Source organism: Dendrobates tinctorius, unplaced genomic scaffold (assembly GCF_039654945.1).
Source record: "Dendrobates tinctorius isolate UK_male_01 unplaced genomic scaffold, ASM3965494v1 ptg000138l, whole genome shotgun sequence".
In the NCBI taxonomy this organism is placed as follows: domain Eukaryota; kingdom Metazoa; phylum Chordata; class Amphibia; order Anura; family Dendrobatidae; genus Dendrobates; species Dendrobates tinctorius.
Window position 1 is genome coordinate 5802829 of NW_027361806.1, and position 12747 is coordinate 5815575.

A 12747-nucleotide genomic window follows, 5' to 3' on the forward strand; every position below is an offset into this window, starting at 1 on the left:
GATCCTGAGCTTGTATCAGTTACGTATGTTCGTTTTGATAAGGCCGTGGAATGGTTGACAAAGTTGGGCCGGGGTTCACTTTTGGCAAAAGCGGACATTCAGGCCGCCTTTCGCCTTTTACCTGTACACCCAGAAAGCTTTAACCTTTTGGGATGTTGGTGGGAGAACAAGTTTTATGTGGATTGTTGTTTACCCATGGGCTGTTCGATTTCGTGTTCTTACTTTGAGAAGTTTAGTTGTTTTTTGGAGTGGGTAATTAAGGAGAAGGCGGGTTTGGATTCAGTGTTGCATTACTTGGATGATTTTTTGTGTATGGGCCCTGCCGGATCTCCACAATGTTCGCTTTTGCTTCGAACAGTGGAGCAAGTTGCTCGTCGCTTTGGAGTCCCATTGGCACCTGAAAAAACCGAGGGTCCGGTTACGGTTTTGAAATTTTTGGGAATTGAGTTAGATACGGTTGCTATGGAATGCCGGTTGCCAGAGGACAAGTTGTCGGATTTGAGGAAGTATGTTCAAAGGGCTTTGGAAGCTAAAAAAATTCGTTTGCGTGATTTGCAGTCCCTCCTGGGAAAGTTGAACTTTGCTTGTAAGATTTTGCCTATGGGTAGAGTATTTTCCCGTCGTTTGGCCCAAGCCACTGCTGGTGTGTCACATCCTTTACATTTTATACGTTTGAAGGTTGAGCACAGGGCGGATCTTAGAGTGTGGTTCAGTTTCTTAAAGTTGTATAATGGGCGGTCACTTTGGATTCGGGAAGTGGTTTCCAATGACGAGTTGGTCCTCTATACGGACGCCGCGGGGTCCAGTGGCTTTGGGGCATATTTTGGGGGGAGATGGTGTTGTGGAAAGTGGCCTGAATCTTGGCAGGTTTCTGGTTTGACTGGGAATTTGGCCCTGTTGGAACTTTTTCCCATTGTGTTGGCTGTAGAGGTTTGGGGGCAAGATTTGAGAGACAAAAAAGTGCGTTTTATGTGTGACAACTTGGGGGTAGTTCAGTGTGTTAATAAGCTAACAGCTGACTCTCCTCCAGTGGTGGATCTTTTGCGGCATATGGTGTTGAAGTGTCTAGAGCTTAATTTGTGGATTTGTGCTGTTCATGTGCCGGGGGTTTTGAATTCTGTGGCTGACGCTTTATCTCGCTTCCAGTGGGACCGTTTTCGATTGCTGGCGCCGGATGCGGAGCAGCAGGAGACCGTGTGGCCCGTCTGGTTGTGGGACCTGGTTTGCAGCCAGCCTGGGAATTGATCCAAAAGTCAGTGGCGCCCAGTACTTGGCGAAGTTATACTGCAGCGTGGGAGCACTGGCTCGAATTGAGTGAAGAGGTTGGGGGTGATGTACCTGAAGGTGACAGGGTTTATTTGGTTTTGTACATGTTGGGCAGAGCAATGGAAAAAGGTTTGTCATGGTCGGCTATTGCATGTAAGTTGGCTGGTATGGCTTTCTTTTTTAAATTGCTTGGTTGGAAGGACGTTACTAAAGATTTCATGGTGCGTCAGGCATTAAGGGGCTACCGTAAGACAAAGGCGAGTCAGGACCTCAGGCGCCCTGTCTCTTTTAAATTGCTGGGTGATTTGCTATCGGTATTACCTCAAGTTTGTCGTTCGGAGTATGAATGTCGTTTGTTTGCGACTGCTTTCGTGCTCGCCTTCTTTGGTGCTTTTAGAATCAGTGAACTGGTTAGTAGGAACACAAAGAGTCATGGAGGTTTACTGTGGGAGGATGTGGAATGTGGGGTGGATGTGGTACGATGTTGTTTGAAACGGTCCAAGACGGATCAGCTAGGTAGAGGTCGCGTGGTGGAACTGTGGGGCGTACCGGGTTTAGTTGAGTGCCCTGTCAGACAGGTGTTGTCCTTTTTAGAGGTGAGGGGACCACGCTCGGGGTCCTTTTTGTGTCATCATGACGGGTCAGCCTTGTCCAGTTACCAGTTTGTCTGGATTTTCCGGAGGTGCTTGCAATGTTGTGGTCTTAATGAGTCGGAGTTTGCGTCCCATTCATTTCGGATTGGGGCGGCGACTCAGGCGGCACGTTGGGGCTTGGGCGAGCAGGCTCTCCGCAAGATTGGACGCTGGGAATCGGCCAGGTATAAATCTTATGTTCGGCCGGCACTGTTGTAAGATGTTCAGGGGTGGGGCTATGGTAATTTTGCGTACACTTCACTGCCTTTCCTTTCCTATGTTTTCCTATTTCATTTTATTTCATAGGTTTACCGTTGTTGGTGTGGGTGCTTGGTCACTCGTATGTCTACTGGGGTGCTTTACGTGCGGGTGTCAGAACTAATGGCCGTCAGTTAGGGGTCCCTACAGAGAAGGCAACGGTGCGGTGGATCGGAGTCAGAGGCATGCTGTGGAGTGAAATGTTGCCTACCTGGCGATATCATTCAGAGTTGGATAGACCCCCTGATGTGTTGGTATTGCACGTGGGGGGGAACGACTTGGGCCTTCGGGCGTCTAGGGATCTGATTCAAGACATAAAATGTGACTGTCTTCGGCTCTTGTCAGCTCACCCGGGTTTAGTGATTGTGTGGTCTGACATAGTTGCGCGAACAGTATGGCGGCGCGCTAGATCGGTGGAGGGAGTAAATAGAGCGCGAGTGAAAGTTAATCGCGAAATTGGCCGCTTTGTTTCTCGGGTGGGGGGTGTAGCGGTTAGGCACCCAGATTTGGAATCTGCATCCGCTGAATTTTTACGTCGGGACGGTGTACATTTGAATCCGGTTGGCATTGATATGTGGGCCTTGGGGATTATGGATGGGGTAGAGAAGGCGATGTTTTTGTGGGAGGACTCGCGCGCACAAGGGATCATGCGCGCTCGCGGTGGCGGAAAGGAGGGGGGTGTCTGAAGGTGGGGGTTTTGCACAGAAGAGAGGAAGAACCCAGTGCAAGAGCGGGTTACCTCTAGTGGTGCAAATGTTTTGGTGAAACGGGTCCTTGCTGGGTTGAGTCTCAGCGGGACATGGTGTGGGTAATATCTGGCCAGGGCTCTCGAGTCGGTGTGGTGCGGCTGAGGGCAGGAGGTGGGCCGATGTTGCAATGGACAATTTTTTGTAACTTTCAGTTACCACCTGCGGGTAACATCTGGCCAGGGCTCTCGAGTCGGTGTGGTGCGGCTGAGGGCAGGAGGTGGGCCGATGTTGCAATGGACAATTTTTGTTAACTTTCAGTTACCCCCCCTCCTTTCGGTGTTTTCAAGGAAGATTTAAAATGTTGTATTGTTTATGCTTTGTTATTAATAAATTGGGCTGCTGTGGCCTTTTATATCCAATGTCACGCAGTATTGGTGTTTGTCTTAGATAGGATAAGAGTCTTAGTGGGTAGGGGACGTTTGGTTAATGGTTAATAGTAAAGCCTTTAGTCAGACATTCCGGAGTCATGTGCACTATACTAAATACTTAGGTCTTTTTAGAAAGTAATAAAAAGTCTATAAATCAGCCAGAAACATGTTTGATGCACTTTGCCTGTTATACCTTACTTCTGTCACTAGTGAGTACAGACCACAGAGGTCTCCTGATTCTGGTTGGGGGATTTACTTTTCTTTCAATTACTGCACTATGTAGAGGATGGAAGTCCTTCTTCTTGCTCCCTGGCACATGAATCCATATGATCACTACCCTCTTCCACCCCCACACTGCTTTTGCCCAGGGGCAAATTATTTGAGGCTTATCGCTTCCCAGAACACAATAATACAGATGTTAATTTTACTGTAATATATTTGTTGCCTAATCCTCCTGTTATTGTAATTAAACTCTTTTGTCATGCCTCCTGTAGGAGTTCAAAGCCTTGCAGTACCACGATACCAGCCGCATCTGAACAGAACGCTGCGTTGGTGAAGCTCTGATGTAAAGACGAGAGAAGGGAGGGAGGTGGAGAGCGGGGCTTCATCCATTCAACTTTCACAGAATCAACCGGTATAATTACTGTGGAAATAAATCACATTTATAGCAGCCAAGCAGTCAGTATAATCACTTGTGTGCAGCAGTAAATGAGTTTATTTTGTTGCAGTGCAATGGAAGATTAACGATTTTGGCATGCCGGGCAAAATGTTATGATAATATCCTTAAGATTTCCTTCATATTAATGGAAAGGGAAATCTGCTATTAACATCTTGAGGCATTGACTTGATTGCTGCAGCTTGGACTGATGGCACCATCACTGGCGTTTACCAATTTCAATCTTGGGTGAACTGTACAAGCTGAGGCCGGAGAGAGAAGGCGAACAATGAAGCCAGAATTGTAGAAAGTAACTGATCTGGTTTAGCTGTCCAAGCCTTGTACTCCTATACCATAGATTAGTTAATGCAGAGCGCAGGGGCAGATGTACTATTGGTGCAACCTGTGCAGCTGCACAAGGGCCCAAGAGGAAAGAGGGCCACTACCACCGTCAAAGCAGTAAATATCTTCTGCCCCAGCCACATTATTGGACAGCAATGGTCCCATAGACAAAAGAGGTTCCTATGCAAGAGCAGTATTTGCTTGCTCACAGTAGGGTGGCATATTGGCCACATGTTTCATTAGCCAGTCCATTTATATGTCTGAATTAAGGGGGTTTTACACTAAGCAATATCGCTAGCAATATCGCTAAAACGTCACCGGTTTTGTGACGTTATAGCGACATTGCTAGCGATATCGCTGTGTGTGATACTTACCAACGACCGGCTCCCCCGCTGTCCATCGCTGATCGCGCGAGAATGTCCAGCTCCATTTCTCGTCGGGCGCTTCCTGCTGAGACTTCCTGCTGTGACGACGAGCGACGCGTGGAGACGGGCGGGAGGACGCAGGATCGCTGTGTGTGAATGGTAAGTATCGTGCGCTGCGTCGCTGCTGCATCGCTGTGAGATCTTTCTGTATGAAAGCTCACTAGCGATCATTTAGCGATGCACCAGTGATCCTGACCGGGTCGGATCGCTGGTGCATCGCTAAATGTAAAAGGGCCTTTAGTCACTGCCCTACGGCCTGGTACCTATGGGTAAGGCCCTCTTCTTTGCCTTGCGGAGGCAATGGACCTAGCTGAATATTCATAAACACCACTATAAATGCCTTATATTAGACACTTTGCTGGTCTGTTCCATTAGCTTTGCAGCTAGCACGCTTACAGTACTCTGCATTTGTGTGATCAATTATCTAATAGCAATTAAACCCCTACAGTCCTCTTCAGCAATTACCTGGAGAGAGGTAAAACAATAATTACTAATCAGACAATGTTCAATTTCAGTTTCCATCAGATCCTGAGACGTTGAACGTGCTACATTAACACCACTTGTATCAATATTAATAATTTGTATCCTTTGTGGTTTTGCTAAGGAAGACACCGGATATGTGCGGTCAGATCCTTCGCTCGCTTAGTAATTGAGCATTACAACGTCAGTCAGAACAGATCAGTGCTGGAAATTATAGGTAACTAGATAATGCTGGCCGTCGACACCAAGTGGGAGAATATATATCCGATTTACCAATTACTCACGGTAAATCTGCAAAAATGAATAAAAAATGTGCCAAATCAATTGATTAATGTGTTATTATGGCGGCCAGGTTGCTAATCAATCTATGAATTTGCTTATTTCCAGTTCTATTAAGGAATCATTACAGGAATGTCTGTCACTGATAGTTGAGCCAAATTATCCATAAACCTTTGGCCAAGCCCAGAAAACTCAGTGTTAGGCCGGAGTCACACTGGCGAGGAATACGGGTGCGTGAGAGGCGCAAAAAGCACGCATTAGACACGGACCAATGATTCTCTATGGGGTCACTCGCACCAGGCGTATATTTCTCCTCAGTATCCTACGCTCCGTGCCACTCGCAGCATGCTGCGATTGTCAGCGTACTACGGCCGTAGTACGCCAATGCAAGTCTATGGGTGCGCAAAAAATACGGATTACACACGGAGCACACATGTGACCTGCGAGAAATACGCACCCGGTGTCTTTTAGCCAAGCCGGCAATTCAGTGCACGATACAGTAAACTCACACTGACAGTTTTAATAAAGAAATTAAAGAATAGATATATACACATAGAATACACACATATATATGTATAATATATATGCATTCTATGTGTCTATATCTATTCTTTCATTTCTTTATTAAAACGGTCATAGGGCTCCATTATATGTCCATTTTGCAAGCCTGCGAGAAAATCTCACCATACGGATGCCATACGGATTACATACGGATGCTGACATGCGCAAAATACGTGACCACACCTTGATTACGGATGACATACGGAGCACTGTTTAGGGGTCTGTCATCCGTATTACGCATGTAAAATACTGACTGTATTTTGCGCAGGTTAGTGTGACTCCAGCCTTACTAAAGGCACAGTCCAGTTTATCATTCTTCTGATATTTGTAAACCCTGAGGTATTCTGGGAAAAAATAACGCAATCATTCACATCCCCCCATGACCCTTCCTGACAGATGCAATTTTCGATATCCTTGTTATTTGTCACTGCTGCCTCTTTGTCGCCTGCTTTCCTCGGTAACAAGCGAGTGACAGAGCGGGAGAGGTAATTATCATACAGCTTGTATTCATACAATTGATTATGGACTCTGCACAGATAAAGCCTAATGTTGCCCAAATAGGTGATCGCATATATTCCACAATGGCAGGTTCTTCCACTCAAAAGACGAGAATCTGAAATTGATACCTTTCGGCAGCCTCCTGCTTTTGTGTAACACGACAAAGAGGAGACAGACATCTCACTGTATACTCGTGAAGTCTCTATATATCAAATCATTAATCAATAACAACAACATAATGCAGATGTGTACTGTCAGCGCAGTGGTGAGAGTGGGGAGCTCGGTCAGATGCAGCAAACGATACTGGGCGCTTAGAAAAAAAAATTGTATGTTTTGTCATCATTACTAAAATGCTAAAATATTAATTAGGCAGAAAGGTGGAGCCACCGCCGCAGGGATGCTCACTGGGACAGATATGTTGCAGAATTTCTGCAGCAAAATCCACAGTGGCAATACCTGCATTAAACCTTCTTGCGGAATTCGCTGTGGAAATGCAGTAAATTTGCCCCATATTTCATCCTTTTATCATCCTTAGCATGAAATGACATAATATGGATTAAAAATCCACACCACATGTCAATTTACAATGCACATTTTTTATGTAGTTTGGATGACATTTGGTAAATTCTCATCCACAAGACAATTACTGTAATACAATATGGATTTTCCGACCGCAAATACACAGCAGGAAATAAGCAACAAATTCATTACATTGGAACATACCCTGAAGATTTTATTTCTCTTTATAACATTGAGAATTTCTTTTCATGCTTTTGTTTATTGTGGAAAAAATTGCAGCAGTAACATCTGCAAAAAAAATCTCTTTTGTGGAACATTTCCACAGTTTAAAGCAAAGGTCCTTAACCAGCAGCATATGAACTCCAGGGGCAGAAATGCAAAACTTCATTTGGAATGTGGGCCACGTTTTTAGATTTTACTACTGTCAAGGAGTATAATAAAACATATAAAGGGTTTTAAAATACAGGATATTTATGGCACATCGATTGTATGTGCAGTAAATGTTTTAAAGATGAGGGTTTGACTTTCGGGAGAATGGGGGTCCCCTGTTCACCCCTTCAGAAAGGAAGAGGTAAAGCCCCACTCCAGAGGTTTTTTTTTACGATGGATTGATGCTATTAGGGGCCCGTTACACATAGTGATATCGCTAGCAATATCGCTGTAACGTTACCGATTTTGTGACGTAGCAGCGATATTGCTAGCGATATTGCTACATGTGATACTTACCTCCGACCGGCTCCCCTGCTGCTCATCGCTGGTCGCGCAAAAACGTCCTGGACCATTTCTCGTCGGGCGCTTCCTGCTGGGCTTCCTGTGGTGACGCGTGGACGCGTGCGGGAGGACGTCAGGATCGCCGCGTCTGACAGGTAAGTAGTGACCGCCGACCCCTGCTATGTCGCTGGTGAGATCTGCCTGTGTGGCAGCTCACTAGCGACCACTTAGCGATGCACCAGCAATCTATATCGTTGTCGGGATCGCTGGTGCATCGCTAAGTGTAACGGTACCCTTAATCTAAGCTCTCTGACCCTAGTGTTATATTTACCAGCTACCATCATCAGCTCTTCTCAGTGCCGCTCTGGTCCCGATCAGTCATCTTGTGACTGGCTAGAAATCAGAGGTAACAGTTATAAGCTCTCAATGTAAGTATATGAGAAACTTGTTCTGGCTCTATTAGACTTGCATTGAGTTGTGACTTCTGGATTGCCCAGCAAACACTGTAGCAGTCTGACAGGTCACAAACTGCTGGAGGCCTATAGAAGCGTTGGCATCAGAAGGTAAAGTCAGAGGCTGGTAAGGGAACTTAGGCTGGTTTCACATTAGCGCTTTTTAAGCGCACGCACGGCCGGGGGTAGCTCCGCCCCCGAGCCGGCTCTCTGCCCGGCGTGCCCGCCCCTTGCTTGTAGCGCCGCCTCCTAGCGCACAGCGGCGCCTGCGATCGGCGCACCCTATCTTTAGCATAGGGTGCGCAGATCGTGCGCAGGCCGTGCGCTAGTTGCGCTTTGACCTGCGCTGCGCACTTTTGACGGTGCGCCGTGTGCGCCAAAATCAAACTTTTCGGATTTTGGCGCGCACCGTCAAAAGTGCGCAGCGCAGGTCAAAGCGCAACTAGCGCACGGCCTGCGCACGATCTGCGCACCCTATGCTAAAGATAGGGTGCGCCGATCGCAGGCGCCGCTGTGCGCTAGGAGGCGGCGCTACAAGCAAGGGGCGGGCATGCCGGGCAGAGAGCCGGCTCGGGGGCGGAGCTACCCCCGGCCGTGCGTGCGCTTAAAAAGCGCTAATGTGAAACCAGCCTTAGAATAGTAGCACCACTCCAGTGCTACAGTAAAGAAAATAGAGTGGTGCTTTTAGGTTGCATTAAGGTATATCATAGTTTAAGGGTGCTACTTTCTTTTCACAACTCTAATAAACTACAATAAAGAGACCAGATAATCTCTTTACTTTATCTCTTCCATTCTGGAGTTACAAAAAGAGAGAACTCTGTAAATATAAGGTTGCCAAAGATCACCGAGGGCGTCACAGAAGTGCATTGAAGACCGTGAGGCTCGTGGGCTGCAGCTATTCATTTCTACTTTAGGGGGTAATTTTGAAAATGTTAAACATTTAAATGCTTGTCTTTTCATTCACCGACACATATCCAGAACACCAGGGATCTTCCACTTAAAACAAGTGACCACTGCAACTAATTTAGTGGCCTCTAAGGTGATGTGCGGTGCTACTAGCAACATCACTCAATGATGAGAGCCATGATGTCATTAGTACAAGTGGCCAAAGATAGGGAAAACTGGCAGAACATCCGCACAGGATCACCTGTGGAAGAGATGAGTAGTTTGTGATTTTTTTTTTTACTAATAGAGATGAGCAAAACTATTTTTAGGACCTGGCCGAGAAGTGGTTTGTCAGCCATGAACTATCAAGATGGATACAAGACCAGAGTCCTGTGAGTCTTTTTACTTAATGCTATTGTCTAACATTTGCAGCTGTTTTAAAAAGTTGGATAACCCCTTTAATGAGACCTGATAGTGGGGCATCACCCGGCCGCATTTTCACATCTCGATAATATACAGATCTGCTAGTGGCAAACGGGTACATTTTGTTACTATTGTATATTTATTAATTTAGATAATTGGAAGACAAATGGTACACAATGCTGATTGATGACCAATGAGGTATATAAAAAAAAATATAACTATTAATCCACACACACACAAAAAAAAGGAAAGTACATTTTGCAAGTGGAATTTTCTATAAAGCAAAAGTCTTTTAATTTAGCCCTTTCAAATCCCAAAATACTTTTAATCTGAAATATCACAAAAAAAAATCCTATGCAAAAGTATAAGCAAGTGCACTTTCCAATCAAAGATCTAATCCTCGTACAAAAAAGTCCTTTAGGTTGGGTTCCGACAGCTATACGAAAACTCCGGCCAGTCACGTCTGTAAATTTAGCGCTGTGTGCAGCTGCATGTGCTTGTCCACGTATGAGACAGGTGCAGGAGCTGCTGGTCATTTCCATGCACTAGTCTGGTTCAGAAATTGGACTAAATTATTGCATCCTGCGATTTATTTTCCATGCAGATCATTGGTCTGTGTTTCAAATTAGCTGTATGCATTTGTTACATTGGCTATAATGGGTGCGTGTGCTCTACGTGTTCACATCCATATAGCACACTCGTCTGAATAATTTGTCTAACCTTTTACGTCACGGTGGCTCCGGTATTACATGTATTTTAGGAAGAAAATACTATTTGTTTTTGCCCGTTTCACATACCCCTGATGTCTCAGTGCACATCACTGCCAGTGCTTATGTTGGGACCTCACTGTATTTTCCAGGAACAATGCAAAAATGTGAATATAACCGTAAATATCCTTTTTTTTTAACGTGCTGTATATGACAGAAAATAGTGACACATGTGCCGCACGTCTCATTCCTCCTAACATAGTGAATGAGAAGGATATTTGAGGTGAACTTGTATATGACAGATCAAGAATCCCAAAAGTCAACGGTTCCTCATAGCAAAGGATCATTTGACGAAAAAAAAACAACTCTCCCATCCACCCCCATCTCCCGGGAGACATAAGAGGTTAAATAGAATCTGTGGAGTCAGCGGTTACAATCACACAGGGGGCAGAAAGAGTTGCCCTATGAAGATTGAAGCCTCTCCGTTCCTGCAAATCTGATCCTGCAGGCAACTGGGGCTTTTTCTATTTTATATGTATTTTTTTTTCTTATGGCCGGACAACCACCCGAGTTCTGAAAATTAAATTAAAGTCAGTGCATCTTATCCCTAAAGCAATTATCAAAGCCGTGGGCTTACATGAGTTTTGGAGAAGCAACAAATTACATTTTTACAGCACTTATTTAAAGCTGGCACCATGGTAATGCAAAGTGGTAGGTAAAAATTATACATTTTCCCATCTCCAGGCCAGGGAAAAAAAAAAGGTAATAATACGTCAAAATAGAATAAGGAACTAACCTGTAATGTAACAGCTTGTCACCAGTCTTCCCAGATTTAACTTCACTTTCCCAATTAAACTTTCATCAGCTCAGGGCCTAACATATTAATATTTTCCAACTTTTAATTTTTCATTGGAATGGGGTGTCCAGAGCTGATTTTTTTTTACAAAATAACAGAACTTTTTTAAAGAAATAGTTTTACAAATTTCTATTAATAATTAAAAACATGTGATTAAAAATGACTATAGGAAGCCAGGGAAATTAAAAGAGATTTGAATACACCAACCATTATAGTTCTGGCTAGGTCTTGCACCACCATTCCTCGCGCCTGGACTTTGTATTCACTAGGCCTCATACTAAATACTCATACAACATGACATGACTGACAGTGGTGGCAACACTGTATACGAAAACTCATGTGACTTTCATTGAAGGTCTCACCAAGTAAGTGTCATGAGTGTGTTACATCCCCCTGGGAAATCTGGGGTTAGAAAATCATTACGTATTGTGAATCACAGGTCTTCCATTGTGTGTGTTGTGTTCCATATTAAATGGATTTCGTCTCCTTTAGTGCTGAAGAGGTTAACAACCCTTTCAATAGTGGTTAGAAACATGAAGCTCCATCTCAGCTGCTTCTCACCTGGATATTTCCTATCTCTATAAAATCTGGCCAGACCTTCTCTTCCTCGCCAGTGAAAGTTTATTTCCTGGTCCTCTGAAGTTGCCATGCAGAGTTGGAGATCATTTTTGCTCTTGGAGATTGTGGTATGCTGTTTTTGGGTGTATACTTTCCTCATTGTCCTATTCCAATTTGGTTTGTACATTTCTACCCTTCCCTATATGCCGCTCTACCTTTGGTCAGTGTTTTGTATGTTAGTTGCTTTTTGTTATCACTGTTTGTCTTATGTGTTTGTCTTATGTGTTAAGGCCCCTTTACATTTAGTGATGCACCAGCGATCCCGACAATGATACGACCCGGTCAGGATCGCTGGTGCATCGCTAAATGGTCGCTAGTGAGCTGCCAAACAGGCAGATCTCACAGCGATGCAGCAGCGATACAGCGGTCGTTACTTACTTTTCAGACGCGGCGATCCTGACATCCTCCCGTCCGCGTGTCGCTCGTCGGCGCCAGCAGGAAGCGCCCGACGAGAAATGGAGCTGCGTGATCAACGACAGACAGCGGGGGAGCCGGTCGGAGGTAAGTATCACACATAGCGATATCGCTAGCGATATCTCTGCTGCGTCACCAAATCGGTGATGCTTTAGTGATATTGATAGCGATATCGCTATGTGTAAAACCCCCTTTATACCCTGTTGTGAATTCTCTCTCTGGCTTCCCTCTGGTGATTACTGAAGATAGTGGAGCTGGTCAGATTGAGGCTGTGTGCCCACATAGCGTTTTTTTAAGCGTTTTTGATGTGTTTTTCGGAGTCAAACTGCATCAAAAACGCTTAAAAGAAGCATCCCATTCATTTAAATGCATTTTGGCCTTTTTGTGCCAATGGATGCGATTTTTACCGCTAAGGAAACGCTTAGCGGTAAAAAATGCAGCATGTTCATTAATTTCCGCTTAGGTCCGCGCTTTTGGCTATTTCCTATAGTCCAAAAGACGCGCGGAAAAAAACGCATCAAAAACGCGCTTTTTTTGCGCAAAAATCGTGGCAAAAAAATGCGCGTTTTCTGGGAAGGAGAACCCATTTCCTGAGCGTTCAAAAAATGCTACGTGGGCACATAGCCTGAGAGTTCTCTTTCTGGGCTCC

At 44.9% G+C, this 12747-nt stretch overlaps 1 protein-coding gene across 2 annotated transcripts in view; it reads right to left on the minus strand.

The window, feature by feature from the left end:
- The window catches only part of PTPRF (protein tyrosine phosphatase receptor type F), a 1130165-nt gene that overhangs the window by 526142 nt on the left and 591276 nt on the right, over nucleotides 1-12747 (minus strand). The gene's annotated exons all lie outside the window — the stretch shown is intronic.